The 27,126-nt window shown below is 46.5% G+C and overlaps 1 long non-coding RNA gene across 1 annotated transcript; it reads left to right on the top strand.

The window, feature by feature from the left end:
• The first annotated feature begins 3,763 nt into the window (after window positions 1–3,763).
• Window positions 3,764–25,417, top strand: LOC116666604. The gene is made up of 3 exons (XR_004323545.1): window positions 3,764–3,773; window positions 5,129–5,133; window positions 25,297–25,417. It is a non-coding gene; the product is annotated as an uncharacterized LOC116666604 (long non-coding RNA).
• The last annotated feature ends 1,709 nt before the right edge of the window (window positions 25,418–27,126 follow it).

Below are 27,126 nucleotides of genomic sequence, written 5' to 3'. Positions count from 1 at the left end.
GGCCATGGCTCTTCACCCTGCCCCAGGTGTGCCTCTGTGCCATCCTGGTGCCCTGGGGCTGCCTGCCACTGCGGAGCTGGACTGAGCAGAGGCCAGTGCTGAGGGGGAGGGGGAGGCAGCACCTGCTTCCATTTCCTGGGCTTTGTTCAAGGAAAGGGGGCTGATAGTGTAATAGTTACCAGAATAGGGAGGGGTTGGGCAGAACTGGATGAGAATCCTCACACTGGGACTGCCTGGCTGTGTGACCTTGGCTAAATTACTTACCTTCTTTGGACTCAGCTTCTTCAACTGCAAAGTGGGATTAATGAAAGTCCCTACCTTATAGGGCTATGGGATGATTAAGTGGGTGAATGCATCTAAAGTGCTTTGCAGGGTGCCTGGCATGTAGTTGGTGCGCAGGAAAGGTCAGCTATCATGGCAGTATAACAATAATCTGACTCTAGGCCTACCACTGGCTGCTGTGTATTCTTGAGCAAACCATGTAAGCCCTCTGAGCCTCAGTTTCCTCGTCTGTAAAATGGGTCTAAACATACCCACCTCACAGATGTAAACATTGTAGGGATAGAATGCAAAGCTCCTGGTCTGTGTTAAGTGCTCAATAAATAGTAATAGTGGTGGTGGTGCTGCTGCTGAAGATAGATTTGAACAATATGGGGTTAAATCCCTCCCTTTGTAAGGCCTGGGTTAACCTCCTTCCTGCCCCCTGTTGCCCAGAAGCCTTGGACAACAGGAAAGAGGTACAGCAGGAAGCTATCCTACCCTACCTCTGCCCCCTAGCCTAGGTTCCTGCTGAGACACAAGACTGGGCCCCAGATTCTAATTTGCAGGTGTTGGGATGACAGAGAGGCAGGAATTACTTGGGGTGAGGTGTCCTCCTTCATCCTTGCCACCTGCCCTGGTCAGTGGCTCATGCTGCCCTCTTTGCCTGGAACACTCTCCCACCAGTCTCCTGGCTCACTCCTAATTATCTCTGATATCACCCTCTGGTGCCCATGTCCCCCTCCTGTGTACTCCCTCAGTAACCAAGGCATCCTCCAGCATTACCAGTCACGTTGTATTAATGAACCCTTACCTTGGGCCCAGCACTAGTGTAGGTGTTTCACAAATCTCCCCCTCCAGTCCTTTAAGGAAGGGACTGTGTCTGCGTCTGGTTTCCCAATCAGCTAATAGAAGGGTTTCAGGAATTACCTGTTGAATAAAGGAATTAATAGATCTGGCATTTGGGGTGTTTGGTCAGTAGTGGAGCTATCACCCTGGCTCACTGACTCCTTCAGGCTAGGAAACCTTGCATGAGAGAGGGAAAGAGACTGTGTCCTTTGCCTCCAGGGGTGTGCTGAAACCCAAGTTTCCTCTAAAGGGTAAAGCTGTTTGATGCTCTCCTGTAATAAACCATCCCCAGCATCATGTAGATTTTAGTTTTCCCTTCCTTACCAGGTGCTTCCCCATCTCACCTGAGGTTCCCCATGGCACCAGGAGATGGGAAAGTGGTATCATCCTAGTTTTATAGATGAGATACAGAGAGGTCAAGGGTCTGGCCTAGGGTGACACAGTTTATGGTGGCAGAGCTGGGAATCAGGACTCCTGACTACTTACTGAGGGTTCTTTCTCCTCCACTCCACTTTACAACCTCCTGGGCCATACAAACATGAAGTCCCAGAATGTCAGAGTTAGTTGAAATTTTAGAGATTGTATGACACAGATGAGAAAACTGAGGCCCAGAAAGAAGGAGGTAGCTGCCCAATTTCCCATAACCCACAAGTGGTTAGCATGGGCTAGAACCCAGATACCTCGGTTTGAAGCCAGGTCCTGGAAGGGGTGGGTTCACAGTTAGCAGTTAGCAGCTCTGGTGTGGCCAGTCAGGGATCAAGCATGAAAAGGTTCATTGTCATAGCCTGGAGGTTATTTTCACAGACAACTGTTATGATATATTCTTGGCCTAAACACTTTTCCAAAAAATCCCAGCCAGCTGAGCAGATGGGCATTTGTCATTGGCTATAACAAGAAGGCTGTGGGACTCACTCATCAGACATCCCACTTATAGATGGCTCAGAACACACGGACAGAGAAAAACAAATGTGCAGTTCTGGAGCAGAGCTTCCAAGTAAAGGAACAGGGAACCCAAGACACAGGCTGAACCAGACACCATTTCAGCACTCGGGACAGTTCCACAGAGGGCAGCTACTTATCCACTGGAGCTTGGAAACTACAGAACTTTATAATCAGAAGCCTGGTCCCCAGGGGCCAGGCAGTCGTTTTTAAATGGAAAGTCACTGATTTTCTGGGGAAAAAAAAAAAAAAGAATCCAAGTGTTCACAGAAGCATGATGTGACTTGATTTTGTATAATTTTTGTGGCCATTGGGATTTTAGAAAATGAAAAGTTTTAAGATTAAGAAGGAGAAGCATAATAACACTTGAAGAGATGAAATGATTTTTGGAATATGCTTGAGCAATGGTCATTCACCCCTCTTGTCCTCCACATCATAGCCAGTAGCGGAAGGAGGAGGGGAAGATGGAAGGAGGCAGGATGAGAGTCAAAGGGGAAAAACAGCAGGTCTGCGGAGAAGGAGTGAGAAGCACATAGAGGGAGAGGAAGTTGAAAGGTACAGAGAAAGTGAGATGAGAACATGGAACAAATGGATGGAAGGAGGTTCTATAGTCTCTGGAGTATTATTACATTTCTCATCTACCTTCCGAGTTTTGCATTGACCCCAGGCTGCTTGGTAGGATTCCCTCTTAAATGTAATGAGGAGATTAACCACTCCCCAAAGTTCTTCAACTTCTTATTATGCTTAAAGCTTCAGAACCTCTACTCTGATTAGAACCATTGTAACACTCTATTACAGTGATGTTTTCCCCAGTACTGCCAATAGCAAAGATTTCAATGATGGCAGATTTAGCCTGAATCTGTGATGCTTCATTTCTGATGATGAGAAGTTGACTCATGGAGGGCTGGTGTCTGGGGGCCACTGTTGAAGATGGTAGGAAGAGATGAATGTTCCTTGTGGGCCACTCAACATAGGGGCAAACAGACCAAATGTCTCAATGGCCCTGGAGATCAGCATCAAGCTGTGCTGGTGCTCATCACAGTGGTCCCCAGTGCACCAATCGTAGGGATTAAGTGGTGTTTGTTAGTCTCTGTTTAAGAAAGTGGGAAGGTATGAAATGTCCTCTAGTGACATTTCCATCAAAATAATTTAAATTAAAAAGCTTGTAGGTTTTTGATGTCTGGAGAATTCACTTGTATGTAATACTTCATTGCCCACTTATGTTGGACAATGAGGTATGTACTTTTAGCCCAAAAGACTCATGTTATTATAATGACTTATAATGAATTAATCTGAGCTGTAAAATATAATAATGATGTAATGTGTTATGAAAGGGAATTAATATTCTGAGTTTCTATCACATGCCAGGCACAGTGCCAGGGGCTTTACGTGCTGTGATAGATCGGATTATTGTTCAGCAAATATCCACGTCCCTCTCCCTTGAGGAAGTGCCTCTCCTTGGTTGGCAGGTTTGGTCACGTGATTTGCTTTGGCCACTGGAAGGTGGTTGGAAGTGATGGTGGGCTAGTTCAAAGCCAAGCATTAAGGGGCATTGTGGGATCCATTTGTTCCCTTGCAGTGCAGTGGACCCACCAGGAGAAGAGCAGGGCACTTTAGACTGGGCCCCAGCACATAGAGTAGATCCAAGCCCAGCCCACAGCCTGAAGCAGGGCCATCCAGCCAAACTCAATCTGGCTCACCACCTTGGTGACTCGGCAGACCTGTGCGTTCAAGAATAAATAATGACTCTTGTCAGCGACTGAATTTTGGCATTGTTTGTTTTTCAGCATTGTTCTGTGAGAATTGACTAATACAACATGCATTGTCTTAGTCTTTGCAACAACTCTTTGAAGTATTTATCACAATTTTTCCCATTTTACAGAAAACTGAGGCCAAAAGGGAGAAAATGCCTAACTTGAGACCACAGAGTGAGTTAACTAGTTATGGACCCACACTTACCTCATTTTTCTTGATAAATTAAGGAGAGAGCTGCCAGGCCCTCCTCCACTAGCCCCCACTTGCCTCTCCCGCTCTCCAGTTCCTCCGCTGGCTCAGAGCTCCAGGGTGGGGGTGGGGTGCTGGGGAAGCTGCAGGGAGAACAGCTGAAGCTCCTCTCAAAGAGCCAGCGGGGTTCCTCCGCCCCATAGCTCCTGGAAAAGGTCACATTTGGCGATTCAGCCTACAGAACAATGACATTTCAAGGATCAAAGAAAAGGTTAAAATATTCCTATAAATCTATTCTTGAGACTTTTAAGTATTTCCAATGTAAAGGGAAAATGTCATTTCTTCTTCCCCCAAGAGTGGTGGCGGGTGGGTTGCTGGTAATGGGTCTGCTCTCCTTTTCCTGGCGAGGATGAGCAGGGAGGAAGGACGGATTCACTCCACGTCCCTTCATATGCAAACAAAAGTGCAGTTAACCCCAAACTGAATTTATTTATGGAAACTAAATCCCAAATGGCCCCCAGAGAAGCTTCTCCAAATGGGGAGATGGACAGTGCCGGATTCCAGCACTCTTCCTCTCTGTCCAGAGCAGTTCATGGGTCATTGCTGCAGAAGAGACCTCCAGGCTCTCAGGGTGGGATGGGGGTGGGGCCAGGCAGGGCTGGGGGAGGGAGTCAGATGACCTGGCAGATCACTCCCCCGAGCTTCTGATCCTTATGTCCAGCTGCCTTGTGCATCCACATGGATGCATCTCAGGCACCTCAAGCCCAGCAGAGCCCAGAGGGACTCACCACCTTCTCCCCCTGGATTCCATGTCTTGGTGTGTGGCCCCACTCTCTTTCACCCATTCATTCAGCAAATGTGTACATAGTGCCCTCTGAGTGCCAGGCGCTGTAATAGGCATCATATAACCTAACAAGGGGCAAGGACTCCTGCCTTCTAGCAGTTTGTAGACTATTAGGGGGACAAACTAAGAAAGGGACAAAGACCCCACCTGGGTGAAGGACTAACACATTTGTGAATGTGTGCTGATCATACCCAGAGAAGGGTGTAAGTAACTCTGCAAGGGATTCAGGGAAGGCTTCCCAGAGGAGACATTATTGAACTGGGACCAGTCCAAAAGGAACACGCAGACCTGGAGTCTTTGTACACAAAGACATGGATCTTAGCTATGGCTTGTTGGAGACGTGGGAAACACTGAGTACTGCAGGGGAGCCACGGGACTTTTAAGTATTTCCAAAGTAAAGGGAAAATGTCAGTCTTCCCAAAGGCTTCTAAAGCTGCTTTCCTTCAGGGGACTGGGCTGCACCCCACACAGTCTGTGAGAAGACACTGTTTTTCAGAGCCCTCAAGCCATCGTTCGCCTCCCACATCCCATCAGTCTCTGAGCCCTGATCTCATCTGCCTGCTGAACATCTCCCCTCGCTGTTCCTCTCTCTCCCTGCCCACAGCCACCCCCGGTCCCGGGCCCCAGCCTCTCCATGGGATTGTGCACAGCCTCTGAGTGCTGACAGCCTCTGTGGGCAGTCTTCCTCCCAACCCTCTGGGTTGCAGCCAGAACCAGCCTTCGAAAGAGTCAGTCTTGGCATTTGACTCCCTCACTGAGGTCCCTTTGATGGCTCCCTGCTGCCCATGGGATAAGTTTCTGTTCCTGAGCATCTGAAGCCCTTTGAGGCCAGAATCCCCATCTCTCCAGCCTCACTGGGCCCCTGTGTAGCATACACCTTTCCAGGCCCTAAACCACTGGCAGCAGGAACTCATCAAGCCCCTTCAGGCCTTTGCATATGCTGTCTCCTCCTCCTGGAATTCTCTTCCCTGTGCTTATTTGCCTATCAAACTCCCATTGGGCTTTCAAGACCCAGATGAACAAGTAATATGTGAGTAATGAAAACAATAAGGACTTCCACTGACTGACCATCCCCTCCAGTCCCTCTGTATCTCATTATACTGCTTTATTTTCATAATATCCAAAATAGTATTTTCATTATACTTTACTACAAGATACTGAATATAGTTTCCTGTGCTCTACAGTAGAAACTTGTTTATCTATTTTGTATATAGTAGTTAGTGTCTGCAAATCTTGAACTCCCAATTTATCCCTCCCACCCCCTTTCCCCTTTGGTAGCCGTAAATTTGTTTTCTATGTCTATGAAGCTGTTTCTGTTTTGTAAATAAGTTCATTTGTGTCTTTTTTTTTTTAAAGATTCCACATATAAGTGATATCATATGGTATTTTTCTTTCTCTTTTTGGCTTATTTCACTTAGAATGATGATCTCCAGTTTCATCCATGTTGTTGTAAATGGCACTATTTTTATGGATGAGCAGTATTCCATTGTGTGTGTATGTATGTGTGTGTGTGTGTGTGTGTGTGTGTGTGTGTGTGTGTGTGTGTGTGTGTATACCGTAACTTCTTTATCCAGTCATGTGTCAATGGACATTCAGGTTGCTTCCATGTCTTGGCTATTGTAAATAGTGATGCTATGAACATTGGAGAGCTTGTATGTTTTAGATTTAGAATTCCCTCTGGAATAGCCCAGGACTGGGATTGATGGATCAGATGGTAAATCTACTTTTAGATTTTTAAGGAATCTCCATACTGTTTTCCATAATGGCTGCACCAAACGACATTCCCGCCAGCAGTGTAGGAGGGTCCCCTGTTCTACACATCCTCTCTAGCTTTTATTGCAAAATAGTATTTTTTATTTATGGCTTTGTCTGTCTGTTGTTCATCTCTCCCATCAGAGTGAAGGCTCCGTGAGGGAAGGACTTGACTTTCCTGTGTCCTCAGTATCTAGAGCCATGGCCGGCCCTGAGTAGGAGATCAAAGAGTTTGTGGGATAAATTAAGAAATGACCCCTTATAAGAACCCTAAGAAATGTTGAGTATTCTTATCCCCATACTACTGTTGGGGAAACTGAGTCTTTGGCAACAAGGGATTTGGTAGCTACCTCAGTGCTTCATTTCCAGGGAGCCACTCAAGGGTAAGGCCACATCAAATTCTGATCCGGAGCCCCTGGATCCCTGGGAGGGGTTCTGGAAATGGGTGGTGGATGGTTCCTTTCAGTGGTGGGGGGCTCAGTGGTGAGAAAAAGGGGTGGCCGGGGCAGCTTTGGAGGCAGCAACTCAGCCAGTTGAAGCTTGGCTTCTCAGAGCCTGTTTTCTAGGTTGGGAATTAAATGCACACAAGGTTCCCACTCATTCCTAATTGGCACCAAATTACATGGAGTAGGCTGGCTGCGCTGCCTGGCTTTGCTCAGCGGGGGCCGAAGCAGCAGCTGGTACCAATAAAAGTGTTTATGTTGAGGTGGTGGGAAGTCAGCCTTATCAAAGCAGCATGGGGTTGTCTTGGGAGCACTGGGCTGAGAGCCCTTAGTCCTTAATCTGGGGCAGTGGCAGGAACTCGGGGTTTAGGGTTAGGGATAGCTCAGCTGTGTGGCTGTTGGTCTTTCTGGGCCTCAGTTGCCTCATCTCTAAAATGGGGATGGTCATCAACCCTACCTGCTGGCATTGTTGGGAGGTGAAGACTGCTGCGTTTCTGTGGGCACCACACCTGTACCCTCTGCTGCCCCTCGGGAGAGGGGATGAGGCTGGTTAGGGGAGCCCTTGAGACCTGGAGGGGAAGGTGGGCTGAGTCACTGGCCTTCCTGGGTTTATCTCATCTGCCCTTGGACTCCAAGCTTGAGAACACCTTCTTTGCCAAGACCTTTGGGTCCTGAGGCCTTTAGCAAGAGGGAGAGTGTGAGGTTGGGGTGAACAGATCCCTCTTCCAAGGTGACAACTTGGCCAGTCCTAGGAGGAAGCGTGGCACCAGGTGAGGAGGACAGCTGCTGGCAGAGTCACAGACCCCAGCGTGCATCCTCCAACCACGTGTGGTCGCGGCTTATGCACTGCTTGCTGTCTCAGATTCTCTGAGTGTGAAGTGAAGGGGCTGGACTAGACGACCTCTGTGGGCTCATTCAACTCTGACTGAAGCTAATTCTTTGTTTCCTTCCATATTAAACTTCCAATTCCTGCAAGTAGGTCTCTGGGAGGGACAGAGAGTGGACAAAGTGATTCTCATGGAGATGTGTTTGACGGATAGCTTCTTTCAGGGGTGTTTGTTTTGTTTTATTTAAGAAACGGGAATTCTTAACCCAAGGGCTAATGATGGGACTTTTGGAAATGGACAAAGTGAAGAATTTCAGGCATCAGGAGACAGAGGGACATGGAGGGAGGGGAAGCAAGGCCATGCAGGCAGGACATTGACGTGAGGACCCTGACAGAAGGTGCTGGAGATGAATATGGTCTCTGCAGAAGGTGCTGGGAGGTGCACAGAGTATCACTGTCCAGGCAAAAAGCTGTGATCTGAGCCCAGGAGAGTGGGGCTGGGGTCTGGGAGCGATGCGCTCCCGTTAGTCTGGGGGCTGCTTAACTATTAAAGGGGCTGAGCCCAGCTGAGTCTCACATCCATGGGTTCTCGTAACTCTGCCACTGTCTTTATGACTTTGGATAAGTTACTTAACCTCTCTGAACCTCAGTGTCTTTGGTATGATGGGGATAACCAAGCCCCCTCACAGGGCTGCCATGAGGAGTCAATGACATAACCAGCGTGAAATGTCTGACTTTGGCCCTAAGCGTTGTGAGTGCCAGTAAGTGGTGGCAGTTACTGTCCACATAATTCTACTAAGGGAGGCACAACTTCATCTTGGGGGCTCTTTCTGGGGACTATGCAGAGACAGCAGCTACAGCCCTTGTGTCTTAAAGGCCCCCAGGGCCTGGCATCCTTGAGCAGGGAGATGCCTCAGGAGTTGGAGCCCCGCAGGCTCCAGTGTGGGGCAGGAACCCGCGCCCGCCTGCTAGGATGTTACAGCGCTGCATGGGGCGTGAGAGCGCGGGCTCTGCAGCCAGCCTGCTGGGTTCCAATCCTGTCACTTACTTGTTGTGTGACCTTAGGCCAGTCACCTCACCTCTCTGAGTCACAGGTATTTCATGTTTAAGAGGGGGCTGATGATAACAATAATTACTGCAGGGATCTGTTCAAAGGGACAGATGCTCCTGGGAGGCTGCTCATGTCTGCTTGTCTATCAGTCCATCTATCTGTCCTTCCCCCACCCACTGAAGGGAAACAGAAATGAATACAACATGGAACCCACCTGCCCTCAAGAAACTCAGCATTTAAGAAAGGGGAGCAGATGTGAACCCACATGACTGTGAGTTGGGGTGGTAAGCCATCTGTGCCATAAGCGCCCCTATGGAATATTAGCAAAGACGAAATAAAGGAATGGACATAAAGCATCCAAGGCAACCGCTTGGTACATGTGGCTACTGAGTCCTTGAACTGTGACTAAGCCAAGCTGAGATGTGCTGTGAGAGAATAACCACTAGGTTTAGAAGGCTAGGTGCCAAAAACACAGCGACGTATCGCTCTAAAATGTTTTTACATTGATTAAATGTTGAAATGATAATATTTTGGATATATTGGGTTACATCAAACATATTATTAAAATTAATTCACCTGTTTCTTTTCACTTTCTTTAATGTGGCTACTAGAAAATCCAAGGTTACCAATGTGGATTGCGTTCTATTTTTCTTGCTCAGTGCTGATCTAGAGCAATGCTACGCATTTTGTAGGTGCGAAGTCCACGTTTGCTCTTTTTATTTTAATTGCTGGGTTCAAGTGCTGGGCTTACAACCTCCTGTTTGATCTTGTGAAGGTTATTCAACTTCTCTAAATCTCAGTTTTCCTCCCTGTAAAATGGGACCAATGGGTTTAAATGAAATTGTGCCTGCAAAGTGCTTGGCCAAGTGCCTAGCATATGGGAAGCACTCTGTCAATGTTAGCTGTTCTATTTTTGGCCTGTGGGAGGGTTCCCACCCTCCGAGATTGGAGAGGGGCTCATCTGGTACCCTCCAGGCAGTGCAGGAGGTGCCGAGCCAATGGAGCTCCCTATGAATGAGACCTGAGTTCTGAGTAAACTCTGCCTTGAGCCGGAGGTTGAGCTGTTGGCCGGTTATATTAAGGGAAGGGTCAATAACACATTAATGGGATCAGTGGCCCCATTAATCTTCCTCTAATGAACAGCCATTCAAGCCAAACTGTCTTCCCTAGATCCTGGAAGACATTCTGTATTGGCAGGAAACTCACTGGGTAAAAAGAACCTTGAATCCTATAAAAGTGATTTAGAGGCTTTGCTTGGGAAAGGCGTGCTGGGGACTGGACGCAGGGCAGGAGAACTGAAACAGCAAAGTCACAGCAGACCTCTCCCTCGGGGCTCCAGGTGGAAAACCCAGAGCTGGCGGGGAGAGGGGGAGGGAAGGGGGGGGACTTTGGTGAAGGTCAGGGGTGAGGGGACAGTTTAGCTCTCCATGTCTGGCTGGACACTCTTACCTCTGAATAAACAAATTGTTGGTGATGCAAGAATTTGGACAGCCTGGAGGACCCAGGGGGACAGTAATGGGCAGTTGAGAGAGCTGAGATGGGCACCGGAAGTCCTGGGTCTGGTGGGCTCACCGGCAGGGCCGAGCTGTGTGACTGCAGGGGTCTTGTACCTGGTGTCAGGGCAGAGGGGCCTTGCTGGGAGGTGAAGTGGCAGTGGGGCCTGGGGAAGGACGGCCCCAGGGTCCCTGGGAAATGGGCGGAGGCCGAGGAAGACCCCATCTGGGTCATTTGACTTTGATCTTCTCTTTCTCCTTTGTCCCAGTATCTCACCCTTGGCCCACAGATGCCGCAGGCCAACATCAGCACTCTCTTCCTTGGGGGTCAGTCTTCTTCTGGGCACCAGGGATTTGTTTGAAAAGACAGATGCCCCCAGAAGGCTGGTCATTTCTGCTTGCCTGTCAGTCCACCTACCTGTCCCTCCCCTACCCACTGAAGGGAAGCAGAAATGAATACAACATGGAACCCACCTGCCCTCAAGAAACGTAGCATCTAGCGGGGAGAGCAAATGTGAACCCACGTGACTGTAAGTCACTGTGCCAGAAGGTTCACACGGAGCACTGTGGAGTTTCAGAGGACGAGGACTGCTTCCATCTGTTGGGTGAGCCTGGGCTTCCTGGAGGAGGTGGCTTTGCAATCAAGCCTCAAAAGAGAACTTAGAGATCAGCAAGTCCAATTCTCCCTTTTTACAGATGAGGAGAGATCCAGAGAGAACACAGAGGTCGGTGTGGCTATGCCAGCCAGGATGTGTAAGATTTGGAAATGCTTGGACAGGGAAGGCATTCCAGGTGAGGGAACAGCTTTAGCAAAGTCCTGGAAAAGGAAACTGGAGCCTGTAGAAAAGGCACCGGGCAGTTCAGTGTGACCAGATGCTGTGGCAGGGACACTGAGGCAGTTTGTAAGGACTTGGCTTTGACCAAGTCACCAGAGCCTCTGGGTGGAGTGGTGGTAGAGGTCCCAGAGGCTTATGGAGAACTCTGGCCGTGCTCTGCCTGCCTCTTCCTCCTCTCAGTAACCCCACAGACCCAGGCAGACTCCCTGGAGGTGGCCCACCCACCTTTAATGCCCAGCTCAGGATGGAGGGTACCTAGTCTGCTTCAGGTCCCTGAGGCCTCCCTGTGCTGGTCTGTGGCTCTGGAAACAGCAGGGTGACCACCTGAGGGGACCTTCTTGTAGCTGAGTCACTCCATCTCCCTGAGCCTCAGTTTCCTCCTGGTGAAGCAGGGCCCCTAGTCTGCCTCCCAGGGTTCTCTCGGGCTCCAGGGAGCATCAGGTACGGAGTTATCTCCATGGCAGTTGCGGTGGGGCAGGTTGGATGCTTGTGTAATTATAATAGCTCACACTTACAGAGCATGTCCTGAGTGCTCAGCACTGTCCTCAGTACTTCCCATGATCCCCTCACTGAGGCTTCAAACCCCTCTGTGAGGTCACCGTCATTGGTAACTCTGTTTTGTAGGTGGTGGATGCTGAGGCCCAGAGAAGTGAAGTGACCCATCCCATGTCACACAGCCGGGCCAGGCACAGGCAGCCTGAGTCTGCGCGCTCATCCCTGTGTGCACACACTGCTCCAGCACTGGGCTCAGCACTGAGCCTGTAGGGCAGATGCCTGGGGAATCCTCCAGAGAAGCCCTCTGGGCAGCCTCCGGGCAGGACGACTCACGCGCTTAGAGGTGGAAGTGACCTCTTCCTTGCGCTACTTGGGAAACTGGCCTTGATGGGCAGGGTGCTTGCCCAAGGTCACGGTGAGCTAAGGGCTTAATGAACACATCCTAGAATCTGTTTGGAATGAGACACAGTCCTCACTTCCCACTTTTTTTTTTTCAATACAAATTTTTTAATAAATTAAGTTACATAAAAATGTTTTCTGTGAAAATGCCTCTGACCCTTTTGCATACAACCCTTCCAGACAAAAGATCTGAGTAAGTCTAGGGGATGACTAAAAAAATCAAGTTATAATTGCTGAGTGGGACACATTGGCTTTTTTGTTTGTTTGTTTTGGGGGGAGGGAACTAATTTGATTGATTGATTGATTTTTTAGGGGAGGTACTGGGGATTGAACCCAGGACCTCATGCGTGCTAAGCATGAGCTCTACCACTTTGCGCTATACCCTCCCCACACTGGTTTTTTAACAATGAAGAAAATACATCTAGTACCTGGGGAGGCACAGATTCAGAGGACATTAATGATCTTTTTTTTTTTTCAGAACTGTTCCTGGAAGCTTCCCTCTCTTCTTTTTTTTTTTTTTTTTTTTTTTTTAACATTTTTTATTGATTTATAATCATTTTACAATGTTGTGTCAAATTCCAGTGTTCAGCACAATTTTTCAGTTATTCATGGACATATACACACTCATTGTCACATTTTTTTCTCTGTGAGTTATCATAACACTTTGTGTATATTTCCCTGTGCTATACAGTGTAGTCTATTCTACAATTTTGAAATCCCAGTCTATCCCTTCCCACCCTCCACCCCCCTGGTAACCACAAGTCTGTATTCTCTGTCTGTGAGTCTATTTCTGTCCTTTATTTACGCTTTGTTTTTGTTTGTTTGTTTGTTTTTGTTTTTGTTTTTTAGATTCCACATATGAGCGATCTCATATGGTATTTTTCTTTCTCTTTCTGGCTTACTTCACTTAGCATGACATTCTCCAGGAGCATCCATGTTGCTGCAAATGGCATTATGTTGTCGGTTTTTATGGCTGAGTAGTATTCCATTGTATAAATATACCACATCTTCTTTATCCAGTCACCTGTTGATGGACATTTAGGCTGTTTCCATGTTTTGGCTATTGTAAATAGTGCTGCTATGAACATTGGGGTGCAGGTGTCATCCTGATGTAGATTCCCTTCTGGATACAAGCCCAGGAGTGGGATTCCTGGGTCATATGGTAAGTCTATTCCTAGTCTTTTGAGGAATCTCCACACTGTTTTCCATAGTGGCTGCACCAAACTGCATTCCCACCAGCAGTGTAGGAGGGTTCCCCTTTCTCCACAGCCTCTCCAGCATTTGTCATTTGTGGATTTTTGAATGACGGCCATTCTGACTGGTGTGAGGTGACACCTCATTGTAGTTTTGATTTGCATTTCTCTGATAATTAGTGATATTGAGCATTTTTTCATGTGCTTTTTGATCATTTGTATGTCTTCCTTGGAGAATTGCTTGTTTAGGTCTTCTGCCCATTTTTGGATTGGGTTGTTTATTTTTTTCTTATTGAGTCGTATGAGCTGCTTATATATTCTGGAGATCAAGCCTTTGTTGGTTTCACTTGCAAAAATTTTCTCCCATTCCGTAGGTTTTCTTCTTGTTTTACTTCTGGTTTCCTTTGCTGTGCAGAAGCTTGTAAGTTTCATTAGGTCCCATTTGTTTATTCTTGCTTTTATTTCTTCTAGGAGAAAATTTTTGAGATGTATGTCAGATAATGTTTTGCCTATGTTTTCCTCTAGGAGGTTTATTGTATCTTGTCTTATGTTTAAGTCTTTAATCCATTTTGAGTTGATTTTTGTATATGGTGTAAGGGAGTGTTCTAGCTTCACTGTTTTACATGCTACTGTCCAGTTTTCCCAACACCATTTGCTGAAGAGACTGTCTTTATTCCAATGTATATTCTTGCCTCCTTTGTCAAAGATGAGTTGACCAAAAGTTTGTGGGTTCATTTCTGGGCTCTCTATTCTGTTCCATTGGTCTATATGTCTGTTTTGGTACCAATACCATGCTGTCTTGATGACTGTAGCTCTATAGTATTGTCTGAAGTCTGGGAGAGTTATTCCTCCAGCCTCTTTCTTTCTCTTCAGTAATGCTTTGGCAATTCTAGGTCTTTGATGGTTCCATATGAATTTTATTATCATTTTTTTCTAGTTCTGTGAAATATGTCCTGGGTAATTGGATAGGGATTGCATTAAATCTGTAGATTGCCTTGGGCAGTGTGACCATTTTAACAATATTGATTCTTCCAATCCAAGAGCATGGAATATCTTTCCATTTTTTAAAGTCTTCTTTAATTTCCTTCATCAATGGTTTATAGTTTTCTGTGTATAATTCTTTCACCTCCTTGGTTAGATTTATTCCCAGATATTTTATTACTTTGGGTGCTATTTTAAAGGGGATTGTTTCTTTACTTTCTTCTTCTGTTGATTTATCGTTAGTGTAAAGAAATGCAACTGATTTTTGAACGTTAATTTTGTAACCTGCTACCTTGCTGAATTCTTCAATCAGCTCTAGTAGCTTTTGTGTGGACCTTTTAGGGTTTTCTATATATAGTAACATGTCATCAGCATATAATGACACTTTTACCTCTTCTTTTCCAATTTGGATCCCTTTTATTTCTTTCTCTTGCCTGACTGCTGTGGCTAGGACTTCCAGGACTATGTTGAATAGGAGTGGTGATAGTGGGCATCCTTGTCTTGTCCCAGATTTTAGTGGGAAGCTTTTGAGTTTTTCACCGTTGAGTACTATGCTGGCTGTAGGTTTGTCATATATAGCTTTTATTATGTTGAGATATGTTCCCTCTATACCCACTTTGGCGAGAGTTTTTATCATAAATGGGTGTTGAATTTTATCAAATGCTTTTTCTGCATCGATTGAGATGATCATGTGGTTTTTGTCCTTTCTCTTGTTGATGTAATGTATTACACTGATTGATTTGCGTATGTTGAACCAGCCTTGTGTCCCTGGGATGAACCCCACTTGGTCATGATGTATAATCTTTTTTATGTGTTGTTGGATTCTATTTGCTAAAATTTTGGTGAGGATTTTGGCGTCTATGTTCATCAGTGATACTGGCCTATAATTCTCTTTTTTTGTAGTGTCTTTGCCTGGTTTTGGTATCAGGGTGATGGTGGCTTCATAGAATGAGTTTGGGAGTATTCTCTCCTTTTCAATCATCTGGAAGAGTTTGAGAAGGACTGGTATGAGTTCTTCTTTGTATGTTTGGTAGAATTCCCTGGTGAAGCCGTCCGGTCCTGGACTTTTATTTGTAGGGAGGTTTTTAATTGCTATTTCTATTTCCTTTCTAGTGATCGGATTGTTCAAGTGTTCAGATTCTTCTTGATTCAGTTTTGGTGGACAGTATGTTTCCAGAAACTTGTCCATCTCCTCTAGGTTATCCAGTTTGGTTCCATATAGTTTTTCATAATATTCTCGTATGATATTCTGTATTTCTATTTTGTTTGTTGTAATTTCTCCATTTTCCTTTCTTATTTTGCTAATTTGTGCTCTCTCTTTTTTCTTCTTTGTGAGTTTGGCCAGAGGTTTGTCGATTTTATTTACTTTTTCAAAAAACCAGCTTTTGGTTTGGTTGATTTTTTCTATGGTCTTGTTAATCTCTATTGTATTTAATTCCTCTCTGATCTTTATTATTTCCTTCCTTCTGCTGCTTTTTGGGGCTTTTTGTTCTTCTTTTTCTAATTCATTCAGGTGGTGGGTTAAATTGTTTATTTGAGATTGTTCTTCTTTTTTGAGGAAGGCCTGTATCGCTATAAACTTCCCTCTTGGCACTGCCTTTGCTGTGTCCCATAGGTTTTGAGTGGTTGTGCTTTCATTATCATTTGTCTCAAGGTATTTTTTAATTTCAGCTTTGATTTCCTCATTGATCCATTGTTTTTTCAATAACATATTGTTTAATCTCCATGCTTTCCTTTTTTTCTCCTTTGTTTCTCTGTTGTTGATTTCCAGTTTCATGGCATTGTGGTCAGTAAAGATGCTTGAGATGATTTCTATCTTCTTAAAATTGTTGAGGTTTCTTTTGTGCCCAAGTACATGATCGATCCTGGAAAATGTTCCATGTGCACTTGAAAAGAATGTATATCCTATTTTTTGGGGGTGTAATGCTCTGAAAATATCCACCAAATCTAGTTTTTCTATTGTAGTATTTAATTTCTCTATTGCCTTGTTTATTTTCTGTCTGGAAGATCTGTCTAGTGATGTTAATGCAGTGTTAAAATCTCCAACTATGATTGTATTCCCATCAATATCCCCCTTTATCTCTGTTAGTAATTCTTGTATGTACTTAGGTGCTCCTATATCGGGTGCATATATATTAACGAGTGTAATATCCTCATCTTGTATCACTCCTTTAATCATTATAAAATGTCCTTCTTTATCTTTCTTTATGGCCTTTGTTTTAAAGTCTATTTTGTCTGAAATCAGTACTGCAACACCTGCTTTTTTGGCTTTTCCATTTGCATGGAATATCCTTTTCCATCCTTTCACTCTCAATCTATATGTGTCCTTCTCCCTAAAGTGGGTCTCTTGTATGCAGCATATTGAAGGTTCTTGCTTTATTATCCAGTCTGCCACTCTGTGTCTTTTGACTGGAGCATTTAGTCCATTAACATTTACAGTAATTAATGATAGATGTGTGTTTATTGCCATTTTGAACTTATCTTTGCAGTTGAATTGGTATATCTTCTTTGTTCCTTTCTTCTTCCTTTTGTGGTTTGGTAATTTTCCTTTGTATTATCATGGATTTTATTTAATTTTTGTGACTCCTTTGTAAATTTTTGGCTTGTGGTTACCCTTTTTTGTAAATCTGTCAACCCATTACTATAACTGTTTTTATTAAACTGATAGTAACATGATCTCAAACCCATCCTACTGTTAAAAAATTTTAAAAAAGAAAGAAAAAAATATTCTGTATTTCCCTGCCTCCCTCTCCCACTCTCAGTGATTTGTATGTCTTCTTTTATAATTTCATTTTTACTTTATTTGTAATTCATGAGTTATCACCTTTCCAGTTGTGTGTTTCTCATTTCTGTAGCATCCTGCTGCTTTTCTATTTAGAATAGCCCTTTCAATATTTCTTTTAGCATGGGTTTAGTGTTGCTAAACTCCTGCAGCTTTTTTTTTGTCTGTGAAACTCTTTATTTCTCCTTCTATCCTCAAGGATAGCCTTGCTGGATAAAGGATCCTAGGCTGCATCTTTTTTTCATTCAGGGCTTTGAATGTATCTTGTCACTCCCTTCTGGCCTGTAGTGTTTGTGTAGAGAAATCAGCTGAGAGCCTTATGGGGGTTCCCTTGTAACTTACTCTTTGCTTTTCTCTTGCTGCCTTTAGAATCATTTCTTTATCCTTGACTCTGGCCATCTTGATTATGATATGTCTTGGTGTGGGTCTATTTGGGTTCTTCCTGTTTGGGACCCTCTGAGCCTCCTGTACTTGGATATCTGATTCCTTCTTTAAGTTTGGGAAGTTTTCAGTCAAGATTGCTTCAAAAACCTTTTCGATCCCCTTTGATCTTTCTTCTCCTTCTGGGACCCCTATTATGCGAAGATTGGGATGCTTTATATTATCCCATAGGTCCCTTATGCTATTTTCATTATTTTTTATTTGCTTCTCTTGTAGTTCTTCTGAATGGGTGCTTTTTATTGCCCTGTCTCCTAGATCACTAATTCGTTCGTCTGCATTATCTAGTCGGCTTTGCACAGCTATTAGATCATTCCTCATCTCTGTCAATGAGTTTACCCATTCTACCTGGCTCTTCTTTATAGCTTCAATTTCATTTTTGACATATTTTATATCTCTAAACACTATCTCTTTTAATTCCTTCAGCAATTCGATCACTCCTTTTTTGAAATCTTGATCTAGTAGGCTATCGATGTCTATTTCATTGATCTTTCTTTCAGGGGATTTCTCTTGTTCTTTTAATTGAGAAAGGTTTTTCTGCTTCTTCATCTTGCTCATACCTCTTTGGCACTGTGGTTTATGGAGTATCAGTTGTTTATTTTGGTCCTTAAGGATTTTATCTATCTGATGCCTATTTAGGAATAGAACTTAGGAAAAAAAGAAAAAAAAAATAAGAGAGAGAGAAAGAATTTTAAAAGAAGGGAGAAAGAGGGTTTGAAAACAGTGTATAATGAATAATAGAAGAGTGAGTTGAAGCAGAGTATTAATCGGGTTGAGACGTCCTTTTAAAACCTTTACAAAAAAGGGGGGGAGATGAATAGATGTATTTGAAACCTGTGTCTAATCAATAGCAGGACATCAAAACCCAAGAGAAATAGAAATGAATTAAGAAGTAAAGATTAAGAGAGTAATAGAAAATAGAACAGGTAAAAACCGATTTAAAAAAAAAAGGGGGGGAGGTTGTCGGTGTTCTCCTGGAGTCTGCGTGCTTTTAATGTGAAGTCTTTCTGTCTTCGTCCTGTTTTGGAAGCTCAGCTTGCTGTTTTCAGAGGCCCTCCGTTGGCGCCCTCTTCTGTGCTGCTCCCAGCACCTGTCGGCAAGCAGATCGCGCCTCCTCCTAACACTGGGTCAGGTGCAGCTGCTCTGCTGTGGGCGGGCGGGTCGCTGCCCCTCCGGATGCCGCAGTCAGATGTTGCAGACTGGCCAGGTAGGAGGGCGGGTACGTGCCCCCTCCCAGCACCTCGGTCAGGGGCTGTGTTCCTGCCCGACAGGCGGGGTGGGGTGGGGTGGGGTGGGGGTGGGGGGGGTGGGGCGCTCTCCCTCTACCTGCGCCGCTGGTAGTTCCGCTCTCTGTGCTGCTGCGCGCTCCGCCCTGGTCGGCGCTCCGCGCGGGTGGGCTCCGGGAAAACCGAGGGACAGCCCTGACCCTGCTCCAAGCCAAAACCCAGCTCCTTGTTTGTCTTTGTGGAGCAAGTTCTCTGAGGGACCAGGATGGAAGGATCCTATCTGCCCTGGGCTGCAGGCCAGTCTCAGTCTGGCCTTTGAGGCTGCTAAGCCCTTCAGGTGCGGATGCGGGTTTCGCCCCCGCCCCCGCCTGAGTGCTCAGCGCGGAGGATATGGCGGCTGTGCCTGAGCCCAGCCTCTCTTCCCCCGAAAACTTTCCGCGGGTTTTCAGAGATGGGGGTGTGCACCCTTCCCCCGAGAGCACATCAACCTTGCTGTTTTATGGAGGGCCCAGGTTGTTCTGCCCTGTGCACCCACAGCCACGGCGCGCAGCCCCTTGCGTTCCCCCGGGGCTGCCTCCGTGCAGCCACTTCCGTCCTCCGCCCGGCTTGGGCAGCCTGGCCCTGCCCGCGGCTGCCGGCCCGCGTCTCAGGCTGGGTGTCGGGGGAACGCTCTGTGCCCGTTTAACTTAGTTCTGTCAGTCAAGGGCTGCTCTGTACAGATCCGAGCCTCGGAGGCTCCCCCTCCGTCCCGCTGGCCTCTCAGTTGGAGAGGGGAGACCCAGCGAGCGAGCGCCAGTCCTCCTTTGCTGCTCCCTCCCCGCGGGACCCGTCCCGCGCTGCTTTGCCTTTTGTTCTTTCTTTTTTCCTTTTCTCCTACCAGATTTTTGGCGTCTTTATCTTTTGAAGAGGGCGATGTTCTGTCGGAGTTCCACAGGTGCTCTGGTTGGCTGAGTGGGTCTGTAGATGTGGGTCTTAGTGTATTTGTGGGAGAGGGTGACCTGCGAGCGTCCTTCTACTCCGCCATCTTCTCCGTGTCCCTCACTTCCCACTTTTGACCCCACCGGGGTCATTCATTCTGTGTCTTGAACCCCTCTCGTGGTGGGGATTATTTCCTGGGTAGCCTCTTCTTGGAATAGCTTGGACTCTTATAAAAACTCTTCCTTCTGTTGACCCACAATTGTCCTTTTGTCTCTCCTTCGCGGAGTTGGTATCATCTCCTGAGTCCACAGGGATTATCCCCGCAGACTAGCAGCTGCCCGCAGACAGTTACCACACCCCTCGCTCCCTGTCCTCTGTCGGTGTCTGTACAGAGCAGACTCAGGCCCTTCTGTCTCCACTTGACAAGGTTTGTGCCCCTTGCCCACCTGTCACTCTCATCTGAAGAGCTCCAGGCTGGGGTGGATCGGATCTTCTTCCTGGGCTGGTACATCTCGAAGCTAGAACAACACTGAGCTCAAGGCAGAAAAGGAAGTGAATGCTTTTTTAGCAGGATGACAGTCAGGAAATCTCTGCTGACTTTTAAAGGAGCAGAGCCACACAGATAAAATCTACCCCTCCCTTTCTCCTCCCCTACTGCCCCTCAGGACTTAGAACTCCTCCCTGCAGTCCCCTGCTTTCCCCCCACCCCCAGCATGTGGTTGAGTAGCTCACAAACTACAGGAAAGCCTCCAAGAAGAGGCTGGGAAAGAGTGGTAATGATTAGGGTTTAAGTTAGAGAATGGACAGTTCGAACATTCATCAGATCCTCTACCAGTGTGTGCGTGCATCTTCATGGGCCTGTATTTGACTGACTGATGGGTTATAGATAGACTGGTATTCCTTTTGTGATAGGGAAAGCAGCAGGGGTCAGACCTGGACCCCCTCTGCGGAGTTTATTCTGATGGGAACAGGAGGACATAATCCCCTTCCCTCTTTTAAAACTCATACTCCTGTTAATGCAACCTAAGGACACATAGGCTTTTTAGTGGTTGCACATTCCCATTGATTCAATTTATACTTAATGTTGAATAAAAGCCCTCTGATGTTCCTTCCTCCTGAGCCACATTTTTGCCCACTGCAGCTCTTCTTCCCGCAATCATACTCTGTTGCCATTGTGTGCTGGGTTATCCAAATCTGTTAGCCCAGATAGGGTGGACAGCTTAGCCCTGTGGCTAACCACTTGGGACCTCTCTGGAGTCGAGCTGACAGTCATCCTTCCAGAAGCCCCTGCCTCCACACCACTCTCCCCTCCCCACCCTCCTTGCCCCATCCAGTCCTCCTTGCTGGGCCACCCTGAAGGACCCAGCCTCCTTTTCTTCCCACAGTCATCCATCCGGGCCTGAGCACAGGCGCCACGAAGCAGAGGCAGGAGGTGAGACTGGAAACACTTCTATTTTCACTCTGACATTTTCAGTTTATGAAAAACCTCACTTGAATCTCACTCTGATGTTTGCTCCTTTGAAGGGGAAGGAAGGGCTGAGTCTTTTCCACTCTGGGCTGAATTCCTTAGGAAATTCCCCACTGTCTCCGACACCAGCCCCTTCTTCATAAACTTGAGGGCATGAGCAGTTGTGGAAAAAATAAATAGATAAAAAACCAGAATTAGCCTTAGGTTAAAACCTCCTGGAAGAGTGGGGCCAGGAGACAGGAAGGCCAAAAGGGGCCCCCAGAGCGCTCCTGTAGGCTCCACGTGGAGACCAAACTGGACCCAGGATGGGGAGGTTCCTCTTGGAACCTTCTCCTCTCCAGGATCCTCAGGGTCCGTGGCTTAATGCTGGTTCATCTCAGACCTTCCAGCCCCAACCGGGGAAAGTGGCTACTCTGAGGAGGGAGGCTGGGCCGGGAGACCTCAGCCTTGGAGAGTTTAATTAGGGCATTGGCTTTTTATTGGAAGGTTAGAATGATTTCCACTCCTGGAGACATTAGGAGGCCCAACAAATTCTATCACTGCTTTATAGTTTGGAAATACAATATAGATTTTACTGCGGGCCTTGGTGTCATTCTTTAAACAACTGCGGAGTCTGATAAAGCAGAGAAGCTAGTAAAGCAGAACTGCAGAAGGCCAGCTAGGTCCTTACATGTCAACACGGCGCTCTCTGAGAAGGCGTGGCCTCCCTTTCTGATGGGGAAAACCGATGCCTGGTTAACCTGCTGGACCACACAGGTCATCGGGAGAGTGTTACTGAGAAATTCTTCTAGATCTGGGAACTCAGGGGGTCTCTGGCTGGGGGTCCCCTCCCTTTGAGGATTTTATTTTAAACCTCTTCCTCCAGAATGTCTTTCTTTTCTTGTTTGTTTTTGTTTCTTTTGAGGGGAGGGGGCGGGAATTAAGTTTATTTACTTATTTAATCTTTTTTTTTTTTTTTTTTTTTTTAGCGGCAGTGCATGCTAAGCAGGTACTCTGTTACTGAGCTATACCCCCCCCCCCCCCTTGAGGGTTTATTTTGATTTAGTTCAGCAGTTGTCTGTTGGGTTAGCCAAACCTGCTAGCCCAGACAGGGTGGACATTTACTAGGTGCCAGGCCTGCAGGGGGTGGGTACTGAGATGAATAGTGCACCATCCTGTCCCTGTAGAGCTCACAGTCTGGAGCGGGGAGGTGAGCTGGGGAACAATGAATGATAATGTTGGGCAAAGCAGAGGACAGAGAAAGTCACACGAGGTGGTGGCGGTTAGAGGAAAGAGGGATGGATTCTGCCAGGGGAGCATCTGGGAGGGTATCACAGAGGACATGATATATGAGCAAGGCCTTGAAGGATGAAAAGGTTTTAACTGATGTCCCTCTGGGGCTGCAAACTTGCCTCACCTTCCATCTTCCTCATCTTAACTCAGTGGCTCTGCCACCTGGGGTGTTTAGGCCAGAAACCCAAGAGAATCATCACCCACATCCCACCCGTCACCAAGTCCTATTGATCTACCATCAAAATATATGTCAGTTCTGTCCCATTCTCTCCACTGCCACTGCCACTGCTTTCTTGCCTGGATGCTGCAGTATCTTCGCTACTAGACATTTGTCGTGTAGGGCCACCCAGCCTCCTCTCACTGTATTTTCCATAACATATCCTCGTTCTCATCAGGGAGATGTACCTCTTCACCTTCTAGGCACATAATTCCAAGGAAGCTGGCTCCATCCCTGGCTCTAGGGTTAGAGCATATGATCCAGGCCAGGAAAACGGCTCCTTTCATTCCTCTGGCTGGCAATTGGTCCAGGGATGGGCACAAGACTTAGGTCAGACCAATCAGAGCCAATGAGACTGCATTCCAGGACTTGATTGTGTTCTTAGGGAAGCAGACTCAATTCTTTCCTGGCTGTGCCTGGACAAGAACAGATATAGGACTGGAGCTTTGCCAGCCATCTTGCCCCCATGCAGCATGATCCTTGGGGAAAATGGAGCCACCTAGGGGAAGAAGGGACAAGAGATAGAGGGAAAGAAACTGGATCATGGCAACATTGTCTGAACCTTGATCAAGCCTTACCTGAATTTCTTCCCCATATTTGGGCTTTCAGCTACACTTATTAATACATTCGATTTTTACTTGAACTGTTTTGGGTTGGATTTCCTGACATTAGCAATCAAAAAAATAATGTAGTTTTCCCCCACACTCTCTCCTGCTCCCACACCACTGCAATGTTTTTCACACTGTAAAACCCTTTAGCCACTGTCCATTGCCCTAAGGATAAAATCCCCAAATCCTTAACATAGCCCGTGAAGCCCAGCACGATTTGGATTCAGCTTCTTTCTCAGTCTCATTCATTACAATCCAGCCACGCTGAATTCTCAGTGTTTCAAACATGCCAGCTTTTTTCCAGCTCAGAGCCTCCCCATACACCATGTGAAAAGACAACCTAGACAGCATCTCTGAGGAACGGCTGCCCCAAAACACAAGCTACAGTATGTCCCTCGCTTCTTCAAAATCATCTTCCATGGGATCATTATTTCTCCTCCTGGAACTCTCCGTCCTAGCTTGTCACCTGATTGGTTTCTACTCACCCTTCAGATCTCAGCTCAAAGAGGCCTGCTCTAAATGTGGTTAGTCACCATGACACTTTCTCATAGCATCTCCTTTCATTCTTCATAATGCTAACCCAACCAGCAGTTAGGTGTGTATGTGTGTGTGTGTGTGTGTGTGTGTGTGTGTGTAGGTGAATGTTTGTTCACTCCATCAGGCCAGAAGCCATGCCTGTCTTTTTCATCATGCTATCTCTTATGCCTGGAAGAGTTCCTGGTACATTCTAGAGGCTCAACAAATACTATTTGACTGGCAGAGTGAAGAAAAGTTGAGGATTGGGTTGGACGATCCTGCCTCAGATTATAACAGGAGCAGAATTTCAGTGTGTGAACAGGCAGCATGTAGTCAAAGAATCATAAGACCCCTAGAGCAGAGGCTAGATTGAACAAGTTGGCTAGGGCCAGATCACGAGGGCCTTGAGTACCTGAGATGTTTGCTATTCAGTCTATAAGCCAGTAATTTTCAAAGTCCTGCAAGATGCTCTGCTGAAGGAAAAGACCAAGCGGATCAGAGGTTAAAGAAGCCTGAAAGCAGATGGATTCTCTAAGACCCTCTGGGGGAGGTACAGTACAAGTGATCATTCCAAAGCTCTGACAAGTCCTGCAGTGGCAGAATTTTAGGTTAAGTGTTGACAACACTTACAGTTGTTACAATTACAACTGTTACAATTGTAAGATGAATATTTCCATATTTATGAGATTGATATGCACATGTAACATAGAGTTTCTTTAGTGTCCCTGAAAGCTGGTAATTTGATCAATTAAGTTTCTTACAACTGACAACATCTTAGAATTGAGGCCACATGACCAGGATTTGCAGAAATAATGATCCCATGGAAGATGATTTTGAAGAAGCGAGGGACATACTGTAACTTGTGTTTTGGGGCAGCCGTTCCTCAGCAGTGTGAATGTGTCGGGGGCTGCCATGCAGGGGTTAGAAGCCTGAAATCTGGACCTCTCACCCCTATTAAGTCTCCGGCTGCTGACAGGGTTGCTAGTGGGTCGCTGACTCTGGGGTCTGCGAATAGGAGAATTTAATTAGGACACTGGGGTATTGTTGAAAGGTTGGATCAATTTCCCCTAGCGGAGGCCTTCTGTCTTCTCTTGTGAAAAGACAATCTAGAAAGTACCTCTTGACTTTTGTACAGCTGTCCAGAGATGCTTCTTGTTGGTGCCTGGATTGTTGCCATTCACGGAGCCTTCGGGTGGGACCGTGGCTCTTCTTTACCTTCAAAACACATCCAGGGCTGAGGCACCGCAGCTCTTTCCTTGGCTAATTGCAAAGGCCTCCTAACTGATCTCCCTGCTCTACCCTGCAGTGTACTCTCAACCCCACAGCCCAAGAGATTTCTTTAAAAACGCAAGTCAAATGATGTCACTCATCTGCTCAAAATCCTGGGATGACCCTCCATTTCACTTAGGGGACAGCCTGTGTCCTCACCAGGGTCTACAAGGCCCTACACTGACTGACCTCAACCCCTGTGACTCTCCCCAGTCCAATAAGCTGCCTCAGGGCCTGTGCACTTACTGTTCCTCAGCCTGGTGCCCACTCCCCAGGGAGCCATATGGCTAACTCCCACATTGTAAAGTCTTTGCTCCAGTGCTGCATCTCAGTGGTGCTTTCTCTCCCACTTACTGAAAGTTACACCCCGATCACTCTGTGCCTTCCTTTCCTGCTCAATTTCTCTTCATACCACCCTGCACCTTCTAACATACTGTGCTGGGCAGAGTTCCAGATGCCCGCAGACTCCAGCCCCCTGATGTCCACACACCTTGTCCTGGTTATTCAATCAAACATGGATCTAGATGCCACTGTGAAGGGATTTTGCAGATGGAATTAAGGTCCTAAATCATTAGATGACTTTAAAAAGGGGAGATTATCCTCCGGAGCCTAACCTGATTAGGTGAACCCTTCAAAGGGACTGGGCTTCCCCTGGCGAGAGAGATTCAAAGCTTGAGCTTTTACATGTGCGAGAAGTTCTCCATTGCTGGCTTTGAAGATGGAGAGACCACGTGGCTAGGACCTGAGAGCCACCTCTAAGAGCTAAGAGTAACCCCCACTGGCAGCCAGTGAGGAACTCAATTCCTTCAACATCCATGTGAACTGGAAGGAGGACCCTGGGCTCCGGAGGGGAAGGCAGCCCGGCTACCAACTTGACTTTCAGCCACATGAGACTCTGAGCAGAGAACCCAGCTAACCTGGGCCAGCACTCAAGCCCAGGGAAATTGTCAGATCATTCGTGCGTCTTGCTTCCAGCCACCAAATGTGTGGTAATTTGTTATACAGCAATAGAAAACTAATACAATATGGAGGGGAGGTATAGCTCAGTGGCAGAGTGTGTGCTTAGCATGCATGAGGTCCTGGGTTCAATCCCCGCAGTACCTCCATTTAAAAATAAATAAATAAATAAATAAGTAATTAAAAAAAGAACCATAACAACAACAACAACAAAAACCCTCATACAACAACTACTCGTTTCTTTTGTTTATCATCTGTCTCCCCTGCTGGGATGTAAGCTCCAGGAGGGCAGGGATTTTGATCTGTTCTGTTTGCTGCTCTATCCTTAGTGCCTAGCACAGTGCCTGCCATATGGTAGGTGTTCAGTAAATGCTGGTTGAATGAATGAATGGGAGTGGGCCTGGCATCAGCACTGCCCTGCCTTCCAGGAGTCCTTGTCCTTAGGAGATGTACCCCATTGGTAAATAACAAGGTAGAAAGAGCTAATGGAGCAGGAGAGATGAGTGCAGTTTGTGTGCTATAAATCTCTCTGGCTGCCCAGCGAGGATCTGTATTTTCACAGCTGCAGCAAAGCCCTCTGCTCTGAGAGGAGCATAGCTGAGAAATTACTGCCCACCCTGGGTAATTAAAGCTGGCTTGGCACCCCCCCCCAACCTTCCTGTGCTCACGAGGAGGTTACTGGGGGATGCCTGGTCACCCTGTGCTGAGAAGGAAGCCTCTCGAACACCTACCTGTCTAAGTAATTAACCTATTAAAATGAAAGCGATAAATCCTGGTGCCAAGGTGAGGCATGGGGGTGGTCTCTGCTGTGTTTCTTTCATTTCAAAGCCCATGTCACTGTTGCTTCAGAGCCACAAGGATAATGAGTTTGTGTGCTGTCTGGCTCCCAGGGATGGGCCACTGTTTTGAGACCTGAGATGAGGCTGCTGTTCCCCAAACCCAGCAGCCCTGGTTTGGGACTAGCCGACACTGATCTTTGGATGAGCTGGGTCAGAAGTCTGGAGGGGATTTGGGGAGGAGATTCTAGACCTCTCCTCTCAGTTTTCTATGTCTGCCTCCAGCCTCCCACTCTAGCTAAGTAGAGGTTGGAGTCAGAAGCCCAGGATCTTAGAATTTTAGAGCAGGAAAAAACCATAAAGGTCTTTCATGTTA

The sequence above is a fragment of the Camelus ferus genome, chromosome 10 (assembly GCF_009834535.1).
Source record: "Camelus ferus isolate YT-003-E chromosome 10, BCGSAC_Cfer_1.0, whole genome shotgun sequence".
Classification (NCBI taxonomy): Eukaryota; Metazoa; Chordata; class Mammalia; order Artiodactyla; family Camelidae; genus Camelus; species Camelus ferus.
This window is presented reverse-complemented; position numbering and strand designations above follow the sequence as displayed.